We start from the raw sequence: 23,819 nt of genomic DNA, 5'->3' as shown, positions 1-23,819 counted from the left end.
ATGTCAAAACTTGACAGGTATCGTCATAAAAAAATATATGATTGTGTTTTTTGGTTCCATATGCTATAATTTCCATGAAAATTCGAAATTAATTCAGAATGTTAACAATAAAAGCTTCAGTAATATCTGGGTTAAAAGTTTATTTGTTCGGAAATAAAATTTTGAATTGAAATAATTAAAAATAAAATGCTTGTAAAGAGAACTCTTTAGATACCCAAACCGCTAACTTTCTAATCCTAACAACTTGTTGATTCTTAATAACTCGATCATCTCGTCTTATTATATTAAGAATTTTTTCATTTATCTGGAACCGTCTATCCGGACAGAGGCAGGAGAATCCGACGATATAAAAATCAAACGTGGGGTCCGTCAGGGATGTATACTATCACCACTGCTGTTTAACATATACTCTGAGGAAATCCTTCAAGAAGCAGTGGATAATGTTGAAACCGGAATATTAATTAACGGAGAATGTATCAACTACATAAGACAGGCAGAGGACACGGTGGTATTCGCTGACAGTTCTGAAGCCCTCCAGGAATTAATGAATAGAATCACAGAAGTAAGTCAGAGACACAGATTTTCACTAAAAATTAAGAAAACAAAATGTACGATGATTTCTAAGAAGGAACAGCAATTTGGATAAATTCACTCTGATTGGTCAACAAATAGAAAGAGCAAAAATATACACCTATTTTGGTACGAACTCCAATGAAAATTGGAACCTTTCCCTAGAAATCAAATGTAGGATAGAGAAAGCAAGATCTGCATTTTAAAAATGACGAGGCTATTCAAATGTCGTGATTTATCAATACCCATACAAAACAGGTTACTAAGATGTTATATCTTTCCTAGACGGTTGTACGGAGTTGAGTCGTGTACTCTTACTGACGCCACCTGCAAGAAAATTGAGGCTTTCGAAATGTGGCTTTATCGTCGAATCCTGAAGATCTTATACCTACCACGTTACTAATCAAAGTGTTTTGCTGAGAATGTAAAAAGAAAAAGAGCTGCTAACTACAATAAACAGAGCCAAAATCGAATACCTGGGTCATATTATGAGGAACAGCGAAAGATATGGACTGATCCAACTGATCTTGCAGTAGAAGGAAAACGGGGACCAGGCAAGCGAAGGATTTCCTGGCTGAAAAATCTACGGACGTGGTTTAACACAACAACCACAAATCTTTTCATAGCAGCAGCATGCAAAGTAAAGCTTTCCATGATTGTCGCCAGTATCCGAAACGCATACTCACCAGAAGAAGAAGAAGAAAACCTTAATTGCGTTTTGTTAATGACAGTTGGCGAAAAAATGCTTTACTGTCTTAGTATTTCTGTATTAAAACCATTCGTATATTTTAATTGTCCGGCTTTATTAACAAATTTATCGGTAAAATTTGAGTACCGTTTTATTCAATTACCAAATTTGCCTTGATCCCACTAACAAACTCATATCGGAGACACCGAAACAAGCGGTCAAGAACGTCGCCAGCTAAATAAATCGTTGACTTCTGCCCCCGAAGTCCTCGACTGACTGAGATTGAGCGAAGGTCATAACTAAAGGATTGTTACAAAGTGCAGCAATTTGGCGAAAGACAGGCATTGACAGCGGTTGACCTGCAAATTCGACGGGTCCGAGTTCCAGTGACAACCGTTGCCATGAATACTGATGCCGCTCCGTTTCCACTCAAGCCCTCATCATGTTGCCAACCTTTCAACCACAACCCATATCACATTCGATTTGTATCTTTCCTTCGGAAACTGTGAAGCCGACGGGAAGCAGAAATTTTACCGAAATTCAAAAATTTCATAAAGAATTAAAATGGGACTGGCATAATTAATTTACGCATTTATCGCGTTCTATTTTTTAACTCTCAAGATACTTTATGGATTTTAGTACGAAAAATTCATACAGAAAAGAATTCTTTTATGCAAAATATAAATAATATACATACATGTACATGTACATACATGTATGAGATGTACCTGAAAGTTTAAATTATGCTTTTTATTTTTTCATTTCCTAATTTATCGGGCCTCTTACAAAAACAGTTTTAAAATTTTAATAGACTTTATTAGACCCCCAAATGTCCAATTTTACATTTTATGTGTTTTTTGAAGTGTCCTATAATAGTATGTCACGTTGAGAAATAGCCCGATAGCTGCGGCTGGTTCTGCGGATTGGAGCCCGATAGCTGTATTGGAGATATTCTGGAGCGCAGTTGACTTTTGGTTGCATCTTATGGGGTATTCCCATCTCGGCTCACTATAATCCTTTAGTCCTTTATGATACCGCAGGTACATTTTAAAAACCTCCCAGGTCAGCTCGAAGATCAACAGGTAGGTATTAGTACCCAATTAGTAGATACATACATACATAATCGATTATCCTCTTATACCGTAAGGTGTCGAGGTGTCTTCTTTACTCGTTATTCTCTGCGAACTTACGCCACTTTTTTCGGTCCCTACCTAATTCTTTGGCTTCCTGCCACGATTTTCCTCTATCCTGCAATATTTCCATCACCCTGGTATTCCACGTTTTCCTTGGTCGGCCTCTCCTGTTTTTCCCTATCGGCCTCGCTTCCCATGTCATTTTAACCTGTCTGCCGTCGTTCATTCTGAATAAGTGCCCAGTCCATTTTAATTTCTTTTCATGAATTTTTTCCTTTAATGATTTTACTTTTAATTCTCTTCTAATATCATCGCTACGTCTTTTATCGGTTCTTCTAGCTCCCGCCACTTTTCTTAAATACCTCATTTCCGCGGCTTGCAATCTCTTTTCTTGTTTGTCGTTCAATACCCAATTCTCTGCTCCATATGTAGTGATAGGTGTGTAAATTGTTTTAAATACTCTCATTTTGGTTTTCCTTGTTATTTCTTTTTTATTTAGAAAGTTTTTATACAGCGAATGATATGTTCTTGTGGCTGCTTTTATTCTATTTCTAATTTCGTCTTCTTGTGTCCCCTTCTTATTTAAAATTATTCCAAGGTATTTAAATGTATGTACCTGTTCTATTGTTTTGCCTTGTATTTCAATATTTAGATTAACTTTCTTCGATATTGCCATTACTTTTGTTTTTTCCATATTAATTATTAGATTGTAATTTTTTAATTCTGCCTCCCAGATTCTTATGTTCTCCTCCAGAGCTCTTTCTGTTCTTGCCACAATAACAATATCATCCTCAAATACACAGGCTTCGATTTTTATTTATTGTAGATTTCTGTATCCTATGGAATATTTTTTTTTTATTTTTGGACAGCACTTTTTAATTACTTTGTCTATTACACAGATAAACAGTAGGGGGCTCAATACCCCTCCTTGTCTGACTCCGTCGTTATTCTCAAATTTGCTGGAAATAAGATTGCCAGTTCTTACCTGATTTATGGTATTGCAATACAAACTCTTGATTGTGGTTATCCGTTCCATATCCACTTCCTTATTTGTCAAGCTTTGCCATATTCCCTCTCTGCTCACCATGTCAAAAGCTTTTTTCATATCTAGGAATCCCAAATATACCGTTTCATCTTTTAGTATGGCTTTTTCAGTGATCTGCTGTAGAGTGAAGATATGGTCCTGAACGCTATGTGCTGGCCTAAACCCACTTTGAATATCTGCTAATCTAGGCTCGACTAAATTCCGGAGCTTCCGTTCTAGGATAATTTCGTAGACTTTTAATGTTGAACAGAGCAACGATATGCCTCTGTAATTTCCACATTCCCTCGACTCTCCTTTTTTGTGTATAGGCAATATTATATTATATTGTGTATAGGCAATTAGTAGATATAATAATAATTATACCTAAATAAAACATAAGGATAAAGCTATGGTTAGATGTTTGAGACATATTGACTGTTTGGGTATCTGCTACGCCACTGCTCATGTAGTCAAAAACAATTATTTCTAGTTTAAGGTACACTAAGAGAGAGGCCCTATTAGTCCGTTGCCTTGCGTTGCGATGTCGCAACGTAACAACGCATTGTATGCCACATCCATTGCGATGACACTGCCATCGAAGATCACCCTTGTCCGTCGATCCGTTGGAATATCGCAGCTAAACGACGCGACGCAGCGCAACGCAGTGATGGGTCCTCGTCACAATGCGTTGTTCCGTTGCGACGTCGCAACCCAACGCAGCGCAACGGACTAATGAGGCCTCGCTCTAATGTCACTGTTGTTGCACTATGTTTTAAAAAGCACGACAAAATACATCTTTAAAGCCCAGTATAAGTGAAATGTTTAGTCAAAGAGGAAAATTGTTATTAGTGTGTGAACGTTATACATTTAAAGAACAAAAATGAAAATTAGCTTCAGGTGAAATAAAGTGGAGATGTGTAAAGCATAATTGCAAAGCTTTCGTCAAAAAAATTGGAGAAAATAAGAATCGAATTATGACTAGTACCCATACCTAAACAATAATCATAATCATTATCCAGAATCAGAAAACCTTTCAGAAAGACAAGTCTTAAGTCACGGGATAAAACGAAAGGCTGAAGATGACTTATTTGAAAAACCTTCCAAATTAATTAGAAAAGAAGTAAATAATAAAGTCAATAATTTAACCAATTTGACAACAAATGATTTACATTGTACAAAAAAAATCTGTATTATGCTCTTAGAATATAAAATAAACCAGGAAGGAGTACAATGCGAAATGACTTCGAGCCAGGAAGGAGGTTGCAAATGGCGATCAGCTGTCAGATTTGCTTTCTATCTCCAGTAACGTACCTTTGAAAGAGGGAAGAAAAGAAATTCTTAACGATTAGAATATTTAGGCCACATTACCAGAGGTGCAAAATATGAGATATTAAGGCTCATAATGCAAGGTAAAATAAAGGGTAAAAGATCTATAGGAAGAAGAAGAATTTCCTGGCTGAGAAACTTAAGAGAGTGGTATAGTTGCAGCTCAGTAGATCTTTTCAGAGCAGCCGCCAATAAGGTACGGATAGCTGTGATGATAGCCAACCTCCGATAGGAGAAGGAACTACAAGAAGAAGAAGAACGATTTCATTACATCTTTGATGTTAAACAAACACCTATAGATCAAGAGAAAATACGTATTAATATAATATTTAGTGGAACAGTCAGTTAAATAACATTTTATTATACTAATAACTTCAGTTAATTGATTGCATATACAGGAGCTTTACCAGATGGTACGCCTATGCATACAGCTGATCCAATTCACAAACACCTTCTACATCGTTGACAAAAATTTATGAGTCATCCACAGACGTTCAAGATGGCCGGTTCCGCTAGAAATTTAAGGTGTTGTTGATATATGACAGACTCCTTCCTGTTTATTTTATATTCTAAGATTTTGCTCGTCGGATAGCGTTATTTGATAGTAACAATTAATAACCCATGAGCCGAACTGGTATATTTTATATCGGGCAGTTTTAGTCTTTGCGCCGGCTTGGGACATTTTTAAAATGACCTACCTGTTTCTTGGGCCAAGATAGGCACTGCCCCATCTTCTATGTAGTTAGGAATCGACAGCGCCGTGTTGCTAAGGATATTCTTTGGTTAGAAGATTGAGTCGACGAAGATGTGGTGGTGAAATGTCGCTCAGCACTGGTAGCCAATGGGTAGGTGTAGACCTGATTACTCCAACAATTATTCTCATGGTGTTATTTAGCTGGACATAAATCTTTTTAACGTGAGCACTGTTGATCCATATTGGTGCGCAATATTTAGCCACGGAATAAAGAAGAGCTAAGCCTGAAGACCTGAGTGGATGCCGATGCCCTCCATGTTGTGCCACAGAGCTTCTGAATGATGTTGTTTCTACTATCTGGTTTTTTGGAAACTGTATATAAATGTTATTCAAAGCTTAAAGCTCGGTGCAAAGTCACACCTAGGTGTTTTGGATGTTTATTGTGCTTGAGTCGTGTGATATCAAAGAGAACGTTAAGAGTTTTTGACGCCATATTGTTGTTTAGATGGAAGTAGGTTACTTCTAGGGCCAGCAGATCGAAAGAGTAAAAAAGTACACTTACCTAGGAACACTTATAATAGAAAATAATGACTACACTGCAGAAATAAAAGTCAGAATCGAAAAAGCACGTTCTAATTTTATAAAAATGAAAAAGGTCCTATGTAGCAAAGATTTAACATTAGCTCTTAAAGTACGCCTAACAAAATGTTACGTCTACAGTGTTCTATACTATGGAGTGGAATCATGGACGTTAAATGTAGAGACAATGAGACGACTTAACGCCTTTGAAATGTGGACCTATAGAAAAATTATCAGGGTTTCCTGGGTAGATAGAGTTACAAACAATGAAGTACTGAGAAGAATAGGTAAAGAAAAGGAAGTTGAACTTACAATTAAAGAAAAGAAGCTACAGTATCTCGGACATGTGATGCGGGGCGAGAAGTATGGCATCCTACGACTCATAATGCAAGGAAAAATAGATGGCAGAAGAAGCATCGGAAGAAGACGAATTTCATGGTTGAAGAACCTGAGAGAGTGGTTTGGATGCAGCTCGAAACAACTATTTAGAGCTACTGCCTCAAAAATTAAAATAGCTATGATGATTGCCAACCTCCGTAGCGGAGATGGCACCTGAAGAAGAAGAAGGTTACTTCTGATATAAAGGCATTGGGGTGAAGTCTCCATTTTTAAAAATATCTTGCCATAACCTCTAGGTCTTCCGTCAGAATCTCTCCAGATTATTCCAGTGATTTTGTTTGTGTTAATAAAGCCCAGTCATCAGCATAGTCAAACTTTGTTCATTTTGTTGTCGGCATGTCTGCGATGTAAAGGCTAAAAACAATGGTGCTTTCCTCGGATCTCATAGTTACTTAAAGTACTCTGTTGGTGACCATATTTTCTATTAATCTAGCGGTAAATGTGCAAGGAACAGCGCGTAAGAGTTTATAAATCATTTCTTCTCGCCAGACTTTCTCGAAAACTGCTGAGAAATCTATGAACGCAGAAGACCTCTTCAGTTTTCAACCTCGATTTAATCTAAAACCTGCATGTTCAATCTGGGTGGCTTTGAGAATTGTTGGGCTTATTCTGAATGAATAGTATTTTAAGTAGTTTATACATTATAGACAGTAGAGCAATAATTGGCTGATAGCTTTTCGGGTGGTCAGCTGGTTTACCCGGTTTTAGTATTACTGTGACTTTTGAAAGTTTAAATTCCCGTGGGATTCTGCCGGTCTGAATTATGTGTGTGAAGAAATGTGCTATCCAGGTTTTTGTGTTTTTCCCGCAATTGAGTATGAATTCGGGGTAGATGCCGTCAAAGCCTGGTGCTTTTCTCGGGGAAACGTCTTTAAAGCTCGAGGACTGTCTCAGTCCATTTTTTCTCTCGTACTGCTTTCAGACTATGAATAAGTTCATCTGCGATCTCTTGGTCACGTCCATCAAGTTAGCAGAACAAATTCAGCAGAACACAGTTATTCTTATATCATAATTATGTGTAAATAAAATGCAAATTTAATGTTCCAAGAAAAAATTTATTTCTCTTTTTTTAAGTTATCGCATGTTCTGCTGACTTGATAATCAAGCTAGCAGAACAGTAGTTCAAAAATTAATATATCATTTATGTCAAAGTACTCTCTGAAGTAAATGCAAATTTAATGTTCCAAGAAAAAATTTATTGCTCTTTTTTTTTAGTTATCGCATGTTCTACTAACTTGAGAATCAAGCTATCATAACAGTAGTTATGATAGCGGAGTCGCGGAGATTGCACGTAAAGAAGAAAACGAGAGTATTCTCTGAATTAAAAGTAAATTTAATGTTTCAAGAAAAAATGTATTGCTCTTTTTTAAAAAGTTATCGCATATTTTGCCAACCTGATTTCAAGCTAGCAGTAGTTGAACTTTAACATTGAACAATAGTTCAGTAATAATTATTGATAAATCATAAAATAATTGAATACCACAGTATTCTCTTAATTAAATGCAAATGAAATGTTCCAACAATACATTTAATTAATAAGTTAATAAACTGTGGGAATTTTACAAATAATTACCAAAAGCAGATGCGATTAGAAACTCTAGATCCATTCTCATTCACTGCACAATTAAAGATTTTATACCATTATTATTCGTCAATATTGATTCAATAATATTGACCGCATAAAGGTCGTAAATTCTTAATGGTTCTTTTGACTGCAAGGTTTTCGATAACAATAAAAATATCATTTTACAATGACTCAACACCGACTGGGCAATAAAAAAAGATTTCGAATTTAATACCACTATTAAGAATTTGTATGTTTCAATTTGTTGGTATTCAATTATAAATGATTCTGAAACTAGATTATCAATTTCTGAACTACTGTTCTGCTAGCTTGAAATCAGGTTAGGAGAACATGCGATAACTTAAAAAAGAAGTGCAATATATTTTTCTTTGTGGAACATTAAAGTTGCATTTTATTTACACTTAATTATGGTATAAGAATAACTGTGTCCTGCTGACTTTGTTCTGCTAACTTGATGGACGTCGCTTGGTCTGTAGTTTCAAGAAAGTTTTTATATAATATATCACTATTTTGACGCCATCCCTAAATATATTCTTTTCGATAACCTCTAGGCATGATCTTCTTGACTGTGCTTGTCACGATAAAATGACCATAGTTATTACTGATATGATGTATCCAGCCCAGGCACCTATCGAGGTCAGAAGCGAACTTTTCCCAGTTTGCCCGTGCAAAGTTCCATCTTGGTCTTGGAAATGACTTAATTATTGGAATTTGTATGCCTATCTCTACCATGACTGGGCGATGCATGCTGTGCGGAAAATCTGGGAGAATAATTCTTGTGGCTGCCAGAGGGGCGTTGTTACAGTTGCTTGATACAAAACATAAGTCGGGGTTGTACTTCCTGTTCCATTCGGCTGATTTAAATGTTCATTTGTCTTTAGCATCAAGAATGAGATATAAATGGTCTTCTTCAGTCCATTGTAGTAAAGCATCCTCATTTATGTCATTTTCCCTGTATTTCTGTATTTCCATTGCTCGTAATGACTCTTGAAATCTTCTATATACACCGCTGGATGAAGATAATTTTCTTGAACGTGCTTTGGCTGTTACTTACCTGAAGGTTTATAGACGTTAATGCAGTCACACTATCATCCTAATACGGTGATAAGTTTAAGTCACTAACTTCTCAATATCCTAATCAGCTTAAGACGGAATACTGGTAGTTCTGTTATGACTTATGACACTGTGCAGTCACACTCAATTCTTAAGACGGTAATCGGCTTGAGTCACTAATTTCCTTAATATGGTCATCGGCTTGTGACAGAGTTGATACAGGCTACGGGTAGTTCGGTGATGACACACGGTCACAATGATAGATCAGTAAAATGTATTAGTTTAGTATGTTTTAGGTGGTTGAATATAAAACTATATATTCTTGACGGTGCGTGATTTGATCGTGTAACGTGTAATAATCATCTTTGTGTATTTAATAAATGTTTATATTCGTAAATACGTGTTTAATTATTTAAGTAAACGATAGTTACTTAAATAGACTATATCAGAAATGTGTTAAAGGACCTACGGTAGAGCTTAGTGAAGTGTGTTTAGTGTTTAAGTGAAGGAAAGTGTATCAAAGTGGTAAAAAAAATATGAAGGTAAATTTTTTCCATATTAGATGAGATTCTTTAATAGTATAATAGTAGGTTCTCTTACTGCTATTAGAGAAGAGATTATTAAGTTTGCTGTTGAGATTGCTCAAATCAATAATATCAATTTATTGGCACTTTATTAAGAAACAATAATTTTGATATCAAAAAGCTGGAAAAATGATCTGATTTAACAAATCAAGCTTTTTTTTCTAAATCAAAATTTGTACACTCTAACAAAGTTGTTAACAAGAAATTTAACAAAAATAAACCTTAATATGGGTTGAGGAATGCAAGGCCACTCAAAAAAAAGATTGTCGCCACAGAAATCAGATAGGTATGTAGGCTTTTTAAAACTGAACGTAATAGTAAACAAAATTGATCAGTAAACATAAATAAATCTGGTAAACATTTTTTTTTTTTTTTTTTGGCATGGGCTGTCGCCACTCAGCCAGTCACAATAAGTATATTTTTAAATCTAAAAACATTTCAAAAATATAAAACAACACACAAATAAGAAAGATAAAGAAACGTTACCGTAAAGGTGGTTGTTAATATTGTAATTATTGTATTCAGGAGTTAAGGTAGGAATAAGAGAGGGTCACTTGCTTCTTCTCGTCTAGGGACCCTTCAAGACATTTCGTTTAGACATAACTAGACTAGGTCGCGGATAGGAGGTAAATACATATGGGATAAAACAAAGGTAAATAATAATCATGTGTGGATAATGCTTAAAGGTTGATTTTACTTTTACAAATAAATTCCATTAAACAGTCATATATTTTTTTCTTATTTAGAGAAAGTAGGTAACATAAATTATAAGGTGGAAATATATTATATTTTAATAAATTTTCAATTAGTTTATTAGTTTGTTGAGTATACTTTGAGCACTCAAAAAATATATGATTTAAGTCTCCCTCTTTTTGACAGTCTAGACATAGATTTGAAGATAAAATGTTAATTTTCGCCAGATGAAAAGGATAACAGGCGTGCCCAAATTTTATTCTAATAATGGAAGTTATATATCTGCGGGGAACGGAATAATTTTTAAACCAGTACTCAGTAGGCACTTTAGGTTGAATCATCGCATATTGTGAGGAACTATGTTTGCTAGATTCGTTCCATGTTCGTCTCCATTGTTCGTTAACTTCATTTTTAACAATTGCACATATATCTGGATTAGAAGGTTTATGTCCGGTTAACGATCCATGTGTGATGGCTTTTTTTGCTAATAAATCAACATGTTCATTACAGGTGATACCTATGTGTGCTTTAACCCATAGGAAATGCACTTCTCTTCGTTTTTTATAGATTTCATAAAGTATTTTTTTAATTTGGAAGATATAGTTGTTTAAATTATGACTTGGAAATATTATTGTCTGAATAGCTGTCAGTACGGAAAGTGAGTCAGAAACAATTATTGTAGACTTATTTTCTGTATTCATAAAATATAATAAAGCTTGATAAATTGCAATTGCTTCAGCGCTGAATATTGAGAAAGCATTATTTATTTTATACATTTTTTCTGTATTGTTTGATGGGACACAAAAGGCACATCCAGTGCCAAACGTTGACTTCGACGCATCTGTGTAGATAATTATAGACTCCGAAAAAACGTCCAAGATACTTCTTAAGATGTTATGACTGATAGCTGCATTTTCATGATAACTTGGCTTAATTACTTTTAGCAAATGTAATAAAGAAGGAAAATCTTCAAAGTCTAAGATTTCGTCTGGATTTGAAGTAACATCAAAGTTTGACATACTGCGAAAAGCTTCACAAAGTGGAGGTGAATTCTTGTGTGTCCAATATTTATTCGTCAAATCAGCTTCATTCAATTTGCTTATTTTTATATGAAGGGAAGGATCTTTATGTTGTAATTTCATAATAAATTTTTTACTTAGATATTCTCTTCTATATTTCAGTGGCATCTCTAAAGCTTCGACATGTAACGCATTAATTGGAGTTGATTTCATAGCACCTAAACAAATCCTCAGAACTGTATTTTGTGTTACGTCGATTCTGCTTAGGACCCGATCAGATGCAGAGCCATAGAGTACACAACCATAATCTATGATTGATCGTATATAAGCTTTGTAGAAAAGTAATGATGTTTCAACATCTGCTCCCCACCACGTTTTTGAAATTGCTTTTAAAAAATTTATTCCTTGATTACATTTGTTTAGCATAAACTCAATATGTGATTTCCATGTTAGTTTTCGGTCAAGTATCATCCCCAAATATTTGATAGAAGTTTGAAAACTATACTCATGATTGCTTAATTGTAATTTATCAATATTTGGTAAGTTGTGTCGTGTGAAAATGCAAACACTAGATTTGTTTGTGGAAATTTCAAATCCATTTTGTTGGAACCAATTGTTTGACAAGTTGTGCATTTTACCTAATGTTTGTATACAATTATCAAATTTTTTTGAAAAAGAGTATACAAGGAAATCGTCAGCATATTGTATAATCTTCAAAGTGCAGTTTTCAATTTGACTATTATGTAGATCAGCAGTGTACAAATTAAACAACAAAGGGCTCAATACTGATCCTTGGGGCAGCCCCAAGTTATTGTATCGTGGACCTATGAGACTACTGTTATGTGCTCTGAGATATATCTTTCTACATGAGTAAAAATTATATATTGTTCCTGCTAGTTGAGCTGGTATTTGGAAATTTTTGACTAATTTTTCAACTAAAATATCTAGACAGACTCTATCATATGCACCCTCTATGTCCATACATATTGCAGGTAAATAATTGTTGTCTGTAAATGTATCTTGTATATCTACCACTAATGTTGAAAGGGCGTCTAAAGTACTTCTTCCTTTTCTGTACCCAAATTGAAGGTCGGGAAGTAATTTCTTTTTTTCTAACCACCATTCCAATCTCTGTTTTATCATTCGTTCGACTGTTTTAAGAAGGCATGACATAAGAGATATAGGTCTATATGATTGTGCCACGTTGCGATTTTTACCTGGTTTCAGTATTGGTATTATAATGACATCTTGAAATTGAGGAACTAAACTCCCATTTTTGACCATCTCATTGAATATTTCCAACAGCAAGAGTTTAGCTATTTTTGGAAGGTGTTGTATCATGGGATATTTAATATTATCCAAACCTGGACTTGTGTTATTCCGATTGTTGAGAGCATATTCTAATTCTGTAATGTTGAACGGTTCTAGCAAAAAATGGTTTTGTTCATTTGAAGCATAGCTGTAGCTTTTTAGTAATTGGACTGATGGACGAGCAACTTGATCAAAAATTTCATCGACTAATGTATCATTAAGACATGTTGGATTAGTAATTGGTTCCCTATTGATCTTTCTAGCTTGATTCCATAATGCTGAGGAAGGAGTGTTTTTGTTTAAGTTTGAGACAAAGTTTTTCCAACTTTCTTTAGCTATTTCCTTTAATTTTTTTTTACTTTTAGCCATGCGCTCTTGGCATTTTAAGTAATTTTCAAAGTTACGGTTTTGCTTATAATTTGAAAGTGCTTCTTTTCTTTCCTTGATAATGTTATCGCAATTTGTATTCCACCACGGCGGAGAATTTCTGATTTTGTTTTTATAAGCTTTATATTGTGGAATTGATAGTTGAGCTGCATAATTTATACAATCAATTAAAAAATTATATTTGTCCGACGTATTTTCCATTTGGTAATAGTTATTGAAAAATTGCTCTGCTGAAATTTCGTACATGGACCAATTAGCCTTTCTTGTATTCCATTTACTTTTAGGAATAATTTCTTCAGGTAAATGAATGTCGGTAATTTCCATATAGATCATAAAATGATTCGATCCCAAGGTGTCTGTATGTAGAGACCAATTAATTTTATTGACTAGATCAGCTGTAACGAAAGTAACATCAATAGCTGATTTATTTTGATCTGGTTTAGTTAAAATGGTAGGTTCTCCATTATTAATTACTGTAAAATTTAAGTCATCTGCAGTTTTAATAAGTTGTATTCCAGTTGCATCATTATAATTAGATCCCCAAATCGTATGATGTGCATTGAAATCTCCACCTATAACTACTGAACCAATGACCTGTGAAAATATATTTGCCCAATCAGATACTGTACTTTTACATTTAGGAGGTTTGTATATAGATAATATATTGAGTTCAATATTTTTAAAGTTTGTTTTGATGCCACAAACTTCAATATCAGAATTAAAGTTATAATTTAGTTTTAGTTCACTGAAGGTTACTGTGTTACGGATAAGAATCGCAACGCCACCAAACCGGTCTTCCTTCCTATCTCTTCTTATTAGGTTATAACCATTAAAACTGTAATGGGAATCTTTTTTAAACCATGTTTCGCTAATTAGCAAAATATCAATTTCTTTATTGTTTACGTATTGCATTAAACTGTTTTTGTTTGACATAATAGATCTAGCATTCCATTGACCAATTTTTAAAATATTTTGTACAGCCATTAGAAGCTATTATTGTTTACAGTATTTAAAACCTGTTCTAATTCATTAATTATAGTCTTATCGTCTAACGTTTTTATATCTTCAATTGAACGAATATGTTCTAAGAGGTTCATTATAAAATTTGTTATAGTTTTTGTCAACTGATTTTTATTTTCAACTTTGTTATAATTGGGTTTATGTGGATTAGCCGGTAAAGGCTGGGCAGGTCCAAATGTAAAGGGAAAGATAGGTTTATGAATAGGAGATTGTATGATAGGAGAATTCGGTTTCCTTTTCTTTCCTACAGATGCATGTGAATTATTGTTCAATTGAGAAGATATTAGAGAGCGCGCTTTATTGGTCTGTGGGCCTAGCTGAGTGGAGACAGAATTTTTATTAATTTTTGGAAGCGAAGGAAATTCTTGTTCATTATTTTCAAGCAAAGAAAAATAATTTTGATTCATAACACCAGAAAATGATTGTTCACACAAATGTTTTGCCTCTAAAAAAGTAGTCTTTTGTTCGATCATTATACTTTTAATCTTTTTTTGTTTTTCATAAAAGGGACACCTTTTTGATATCGTAACATGCTAATTACTTTTACAATGTATACAATACATAGCTTTATCGCAAGTATGGTTAGTAGTTTTAGTCTGCCCACATTGAATACAACATTCCTGGGAACTTTTACACTGCTTTGACACATGACCAAATTTCAAACATCGATAGCATTGAACGACCCTACCAATAAATTGTTCTACCGGAAAATAAACTCTATTAAAACCTATACAGTTGGGTAAAATATTACCCTCAAAGGTGACAACTATAGTTTTTTTATCTACGTATTCAATTTTTTCTTCTTTTTGGATTCTACGCTTTGTCCTATAAATATTTAAAACTTTGGAGGTAGATTCAATGTTTTCCATAAGATAATTAATGTCAAATTGGGTGTCTACATCCCTTACAAGCCCTTTAACCTCCAACAAGTGATTTGGAATGTAAGCTCTTAAATTTTGAGCGTCTAATAATTTATTTTTGACAAGATTATTAGCTTCTAAACGTGATGACAGCAAAACTTTTATACGATTACGGCCAATGCTTTTTATCTCTTTAATAGGTGTAAGTTTCAGGGTCTTAAATAGTAGGTGACCTATCGACATAGGATGCAATCTGGACAGACCACTTTCATTCCCAATTTTTTCAATATAAACCCAAATATTATCTAAATTGTACTTATCTGAGACCAAGTTGAAATATTTGATATCCTTTTGTTTTTCTATCGGCAAAGTAGCACTAGGTTGAAAACTATTATTTTCCATTACACTATCTATGTCATTCGTCTGAGAGGACGTCCCTAATGAACTTTGTTCCCCCATAATGGGGGAACCAATTTAATTTGTTTATTTAAAAATTCACTGGACTATAAAATTTTATTTTTAACGAGTATTAAATTTTTAACGAGTTTTTAATAATTCAACAAAAATTGATAAATCCGGTTCTCACTGTAAATGATAGCCTGCGATCGATTCGAAGGTACGAATAAGACTGATCTGGTAAACATAATATGTATATTATATAGTTTGATTCTTCCGAAAATAAATTTAAAAAATATTTTCGTAAATGAGCATATCCATATTAGGTGCATTCATTGATTTTGGCAATTTAGATTTTATTTCAATTAGAAATAAAATCATTGACTGAAGATGTAAAACTTTCCGGATTTTTGGGAAATTCTGTGTCAGTTAAATAGGTACTATTATGTATTTGCTAAACTAAAAATCGATTTTGTAGAATTAAAAAATATTATGTTGTATATCAGGCATGAAGATTAGGTTAATGACTTCCGAATAGGAAGAAATTTTACAGCAGATTTAAATATTATGTATTATCTACAGGATAGATAATAGTTTAACATTTAAATATAAAAAAGACTTATAAAAGAAATAACATAATCTAAACACGAGAACATGATGTTGGAAAATATTTTTTGTGTTTTAGAAGAATTTTTTTTTTAATTTTTGGAAATACCAAACGAATGATAAAATATACAGGATTGGCTTTGGTTTTCAAAATAATTTTTGAAATGTATGGGAGAGAGAGGAATTATACTGTTTACAACTGCAGTAAGAATGACAACCCATATAGCACACAACGTCCGATGGACGTCCATATAACGTACATTTAAAGTCCAAACGTCCATGGACCAAAACTGGACGTACTATGTACGTCCATTACGCGACGTCCATTGGACGTTTCATTTTAACGTACATTGGACATCCATTTGTGGTCCATGGAGATTTTACACAAAATGCGACTATTATTATGAGTAATTATATATAGCTTCTTGTTTTAATCAAAGCAATATTATTAGTAGAATACAAGAAACTTCTAATAAATGCAGTCACATATTTTTTCATCATCGAATTAAAACACTGAACCACTAAAATTATTTTAATTAAACCTATATAATATTAGATGATGATAAAACGATGGTAAACTTTTTCAGAATAACGGAGCTACATCGCGCATCGGTAATTATAGAACTTACAATAATAATTAGACACTACCAATTTAAATCTTAAATATGCATTTTGTAACTCTTAAATTTCCCGCCAAACTAAATGAGAATCTTCTTGACAACGTTGTCGCTCTTCATGCTATCGGTCGTAAAAGGTAGTACTATTCAGGTACTTTTAGGGAATTATCGCTGTTAATTGTTGTGGAATACTGAAGGAGGATTTATTTATGATAATTCACAGAATGGCAAACCCGCTTGCAATATACAACCGTACTGACTCTCAAGTTCTAAGAAATAATGTTTGGAAGGAACAGAACACAAATAAACCTCTTTTAATGTGCATGCATTGTAGGACGCCATTATCTGAATTTTGTCTTTATTAAGTTATTACATACAATATAATACTGTTTATCTTTGTACTGTGTATACATACTGTGATATCTTTGTGTTTGCTGTTTATCGTGCAAGTGCAGTCGTGCATTAATGAAGTTCTTATAATAAAGTATACATAATAAAGTTATAATAAAGAGAAATAGTCCAGAAGGCCACTGCGCATCCGCTAGAAAAAATATTCTAATTCGGATTTTTTGCACAATCTTACTCAAAAAGGACTCCTTTTAACAAATTTGCATGTTGCCAGGACCAAAAGGTGGTCAAAAATTTTTTAAACGTTTTTTTTTTTGTTTTTTTCCTAAAATAATTTTTTTTTGCATGGAACAAAGTTTTTTTAGATTTTTTGGATCATTCCAAACAGAAAAGGTCTTCAGTGACTTTTCTCTAAAGATGATAGTTTTTGACATATAGCGATTAAAAATTGAAAAATTGCGAAATTGGCCATTTTTAACCCTCAAAAACTATGTGAAAAACTAAAAATTTGAATGTTGCCAAGGTAGCTAGATATTATTTAAACATCGATTAATAAAATCCCGAAGAGTTTTTTGCAATACAATTTTCAAAACTTCTTTGTTTTTTAATTGCTAACCAAGTGTGTGCGACACTATTTTTCACCGACAGTATGGTGCAAATGAAAGGATTAAATTCGTTATTTCGTAAACCAGCGACTTTAAGGAAAAATCCCGAAACAGGTCTATTTTTATTTTTAAGTAATGATATTGTAGCATATATGGTATACTAGTGACGTCATCCGTCTAGGCGTGATGACGTAATCGATGATTTTTTTAAATGAGAATAGGGGTGGTGTGGTAGCTCATTTGAAATGTTTTTCAATTCTCTATTCAGTAATGTAAACATTTACATAATTATTTATACAGGGTGTCCTGTAATAACGAATTTATTTCTTTCATTTGCTCCATACTGTCGGTGGAAAATAGTGTCGCGCACGCTTGATTAGCAATTAAAAAACAAAGGAGTTTTGAATATTGTATTGCAAAAAACTCTTCGGGATTTCATCAATCGATGTTTAAAGAATATCTACCTGCCTTGGCGATATTCTAATTTTCAGTTTTTCGCATAGTTTTTGAGGGTTAAAAATGGCCGATTTCGCAATTTTTCAATTTTTAATCGCTTATATGCCAAAAACTATCATTTTTAGAGAAAAGTCACTACAAACCTTTTCTGTTTGTAATGATCCAATAAACCTAAAAAAACTTTTTTCCGTGCAAAAAAATAATTTTAGGAAAAAAACAAAAAAAAAAACAAAAAAAAAATTTTTACCACCTTTTGGTCCTGGCAACATGCAAATTTGTTAAAAGGAGTCCTTTTTGAGTAAGATTGTGCAAAAAATCCGAATTAGAATATGTTTCCTAGCGGATGCGCAGTGGCTTTCTGGACAAAAATAAAAAAGGTATTTAGTGTAATACTTTACAGTATGTATAAGTTTAGTATTATAGGAACTATTTCCTATACCTAAAGGCTTTTTGCTACGTATGTATTCAAAAAATTATGGACACTAGATTGCTTTCTGAAAAGTGCCCTACAAAAATGTCCATAAGGCGTACATTGAATGTACATCAGATGTACATTGAATGTACATAAAATGTACACTGAAAGCTTCAACAACATACACTGTACGTTTGTAGCGGACGTTCTATGGACGTCCAATTTTGTGAACTCTGGACGTTCGTTGGATGTCCATCGGATGTCCATTGTACCTTAGCGGGACGTCCATTGGACGTTCCAATGTACACAGATGTGCATCCATTGGATGTCCATAAAACGTACTTGTGCTATATGGGAAGAGGCAATGGTCAAGTATAAAGGGCAAATAAAATATAATTGGATACTAAGGCAATAATCGGTACAACATTTTATCCGATATGTGGGATAAGAAATCAATGAATATTCCACAAGGAATATACGGGAACAAACACCGAATAACTAAATCTTCTCCCAGTGAAATGTTTTTATTTGGATACAAATTGAGAAAATTGATGGGACAAATACATAAAATGATGTGGACATTATTGATGTAACGGCATTGACAAAAGATGTAGCTAAACGATTAGATGAAAATAGAGTTAAACAGCGGCACAGGAGAGACGGGGTTAGAAACAAGAGGAGGCCTATGTTCAGCAGTGGACTTTTGAGGCTGGATGATGGGACTTAAACAGAATAATAACCTTAATAAAAAATATATGTTGTCCAGTGAAGTATGTTTAAGATGACTTGGTATTGACAAAAGTGACCAGCTTTCCTGCAAACAAGGAAAGTAAGAAGCTTTTAGAAAAGTACAGAGGATTATTTTTTATGTATCATTGTTGAGTTTCTACCAAATGGTAGATATAATATAAAAAAAGATGAACAGTCATCAAGAACAAGGCATCCCTACGAAAGAGTTGTTGGTGAAGAACACCTCAACCGATTTAAAATTTAAAGATCTTAAAATTATTCAGGTTAGTTACATTATAATATAGTCATTCTGAAAAATGACAAACATGTTATGTTTGAGCTGGAACTATTTGAAGCAAATTTATTTTAATCGTTATTCTGAAAAATGACAAAAAAGTGTTTTAATGATCTGACTGAATTTTCTTAAATAGATCTGACAAGTTGAAGCATTCAGATTGTCATTCTAAAAAATGACAACCATATGTTTAAATGTTTAAAATATGTTTGTTTTAGTAGCTGGAGTTGTTTGAGGCAAATTTATTTAGATTGTTATTCTGAAAAATGAAAACCGTATGTTTGAATGTTTAAAATATGTTTGTTTTGGAGGCTGGAGCTGTTTGAGGCAAATTTATTCAGATTGTCGTTCTGGAAAATGACAACCAAGTGTTCTAATGTTCTGAATGGATTTTCAGTGCGTAATTCTGAAAAAGGACACCCAAATGATTTAATGTTCTGAATGGATTTTCAGTTCGTCATTCTGAAAATGACACCCAAATGTTCTAATGTTCTGAATGGATTTTCAGTTCGTCATTCTGAAAAATGATACCCAAATGTTTTAATGTTCTGAATGGATTTTCAGTTCGTTATTCTGAAAAATGACACCCAAATGTTCTAATATTCTGAATGGATTTTCAGTTCGTCATTCTGAAAAATGACGCCCAAATATTCTAATGTTCTGAACGGATTTGTTTGAATAGCCGTAACTGTTCGAGACAAGTTTATTCAGTTCGTCAGTCTGAAAAATGACACCCAAGTATTTTAATGTTTTGAAAGAAGTTGTTTGAATAGCCGTAACTATTCCAAACAAATTTATTTAACTTGTTATTCTGTAAAATGACAATCATAATATTTGAACGTCTTGAATAAGTTTATTTTTCTTTTAGTTTATTGCGTCTCAACTACCAGGTTATTGACACTGGACCAATTTTGTTACATAAGTTATTACGTTAGATTATGGTTTACAATAGAGAGAAGAATACCAAAAAAAAAGAAACGTTAAATTTTATAATACATATTTATTTCTCGAAGAAAGTCAAGTAGGTAAACTCTGAACATGTTTCAAGTCACTGATGATAACATTCGTAAGACCTTGTATAGAATTTTTTTTTTGGTCTTGTTCGAACCCGGTACACTGAGTAAGAATATGTTGAGCAATCAACGATTCACTCAACGAACACTTTTCACAAACAGGTGATTTCCCTGAAGCCATGAGGTGCCCATATGTCAAACGTGTGTGACCAATTCTTAGCCTGCGAATGATTAACTTGTCTCTTCTGCTTAAGTTAGGTAGCTGAAAGGTTTCGACAGTAGGTTGTATTTTGTATAATTTCGAGGTTAATCTCTTTCATTGATTTTGCCAGGATTTTTTGATTTGGGACCTGAAAAGTGGTTTTAGATATGATGCTAGTTGAACGGATTTGATGTCTGATTTGGCTGTAATTGCTTCCTTTGCAGCAGTATCGGCGGTTTGATTGCCTGAAATTTCAACATGTGAAGGAGTCCAAATTACCGTTATATTTGTTCCAGAAGAAATGAGACGGTTTGTTTCTTCGTGTATGGCGTGAACTAATGGATGTTAGGAATATAGATATTTTTAATTGAGTCGATCGAGGACATCGAATCAGGATATACTGCAGTGTTCTTGGCTTTAGTTTGGCTAGATAACCATTTTAATGCTTGGAGGATGGCATATAGCTCTCCTGTATGGATGTAGTTGGATGCTGGAAGGCAGAACTTATGAAGAACACTATTTGCAGTTGTTACGGAATATCCAACCCCTGTCGCAATTTTAGATGCACCTGTGTAGAGAATCTCATCGTATGAGTTTGTGTTGACCAGCTTTAGGAACGATTGCCTCAGAATTTGGCCATTAGTTTCATTTTTGGGATAGTTGTTAAGCGAAACGTTAATTTTTGGGATGTTGTTAATCCAGGGAGGAGTTGATGATATTATATGAGTATCTGTTACTAATAAATCAACAAGTCGTGAAATAGTAAGTATGATTTGAAGTAGTGTCTGATGTTTATTATTCGGTGTGCAGTTACAGGATTTACAACTTAGCTCATATACAGGATTATTTCGATTCGAAGACACCCTAGCAAAGTATGTCAGAAGCAATTGTTGCCTACGAAGTGACAGGTAAATTCACCTGCCTCGCAACGAAGGTTTTCAGTGGGGCTGGATCTGAAAGCTCCAAGGCAGATTCGTAATGTGGTATTCTGAATAGTGTCAAGAGTTCTTAAATAAGACTTTGATGCTAACCTGTATACAAAGTATCTATGTATAAGCTAAACGAGAGCGAATGAGAGATCTGTACACCTTATTTAGGACGTCCTAATCGGCTCCCCAGTGCTGGTTTGCTAGATATTTTAATAAATTTAATCTGGCTGAGCAATTAACTTTGACATTCTTAATCTATGGTTTCCTTGTTAGTCGATTATCAAATTCTAAACCGAATATTTTGTGTTCAATACATACTGTGAGCAGAGAACCGTTTAATGTAATTTGATGTGATATGTGATGAGGTGATAGGTATTCTTTTAGTACTTTTGATTTGTCAACAGAGAAATTACTTCCAAAATTTGAAGACCAAAAAGTTGGTTCATTTACTGCATTTTGGATTAAATTTGAAGTTGTGAACATATTTTTACCGCGGCAATATAAAATGAGGTCATCTGCTCCTTAGAAGAAATGAGGTCAGTGAAGTTGTACTTCACTGGGCTATGAATATTATTGCAAATATCATTAATAGTAATTATGAATAAAGTGGAACTTAAAAGTGAACCTTGGGGTACTCTGTTTTCTTGAAGGTGGTGTACGATCGAGGACGATCGTGACGTCAGGATGGTCGAATGAAGTCACACTATCATCCTAATACGGTGATAAGCTTAAGTCACTAACTTCCTAATATCCTAATCAGCTTAAGACGGAATACTGGTAGTTCTGTTATGACACATGACATTGTGCAGTCACACTCAATTCCTAATACGGTAATCGGCTTGAGTCACTAATTTTCATATATGGTCATCGGCTTGTGATAGAGTCGATACAGGGTACGGGTAGTTTGGTGATGACACACGGTCACAATGATAGATCAGTAATGTATTTAGTTTAGTATGTTTTAGGTGGTTGAATATAAAACTATATATTCTTGACGGTGCGTGATTTGATCGTGTAACGTGTAATAATCATCTTTGTGTATTTAATAAATGTTTATATTCGTAAATACGTGTTTAATTATTTAAGTAGACGATAGTTACTAGACTACAGTTACTTAGACTACGTTAGTGATAGTGATGCTGCCGGTTTTTGTAATAAAGGCAAAAACAGACGGACCACAAAGCAGCTTCCGATAATTGGCCGTGGGTTCTTATGTGGAGTGGACGTTGCATGACAGACGAGCGACTGTGGCCGGCCACTGTCGTTCATATAAGAACCCACGGTAAACTACTTTTGTGGATGCACAGAGTGGCCGGCCACAGTCGCCCGTTTGTTATGGCGCTTAGTATCCTTGACGGATACTTGTTTTGGCATTGCTTATGCTTTCTAAATTATTGTGACAAATGTAATTCCATAATATAATGTCGACAAAATGTAACACGATTAGTTAAAGTGATATAATAATATTATTATTTGTTTTCGTTATTTAATATATTTATATGTACCTAATTAGTCGAGGCATTGAAGGATTGAAGTGTCGATTTTTTTGCAGTAAGACGGATTTTAATGCGGATTGGTGCGTTGGATTCGTGAGAATGTCAGGAAATTTTGTGAACTAATATAATGAATAAGAAATCTCAAATTGCATTTGTGCATAAGAAAAATGCATTTCAAAAATGCATTTCGGTAAATAGTGGGAAAAATTGACTCAATTTTCTTACTCGGGGGTTTTTGGGGTCGCTGAAAACGAATACAAGGTCGGCGAGAGTGTGAAAACTACCTGGTGCCTGCAGCGGGTGTAATAAACGTCTTCCTCTGGAGTATTGTGGTAATTTATCATATAATTAATTTAAACTCGTTACTCGGGGGTTTTTGGGGTAATCTATTTTCTTCGATGTAAATATAGTGATCGAAAAGGGTGGTATTTTTAATATAAATAAACATAAATTTTTATTATTATAATATATTTATGGTTAAAAAAGTTCATTATACAAAATTTATTGTAATTTATCTTTAAAATTCATTTTCTTCATCATTATCATCTTCTTCATTATTGACTTCCTCTCTCGAGTCCAATGCAATATTTGTGTAATCAGAGCCTTCACATTTTTTGCAGGCTAAATTACAAACTAACCCATGCTTCCTGCACCCGCATGAGTTGCTGCAGTCTGACTTACAACTACAGAATATTAAATTTAAAATGTTTGGAATACCAGGTCGCTGAGTCATTCTAACTGGAATTAATACATTATTTTGTAATTCCCATCCCTAATGGGTTGGGTTCAT

General features: G+C 33.9%; 1 protein-coding gene across 1 annotated transcript in view; it reads left to right on the top strand.

Moving 5' to 3' along the window:
- The window catches only part of LOC126892422 (heterogeneous nuclear ribonucleoprotein C), a 2,215,671-nt gene that overhangs the window by 1,091,090 nt on the left and 1,100,762 nt on the right, over window positions 1–23,819 (top strand). The gene's annotated exons all lie outside the window — the stretch shown is intronic.

Source organism: Diabrotica virgifera, chromosome 9, assembly GCF_917563875.1.
Source record: "Diabrotica virgifera virgifera chromosome 9, PGI_DIABVI_V3a".
NCBI lineage: Eukaryota > Metazoa > Arthropoda > Insecta > Coleoptera > Chrysomelidae > Diabrotica > Diabrotica virgifera.
This window is presented reverse-complemented; position numbering and strand designations above follow the sequence as displayed.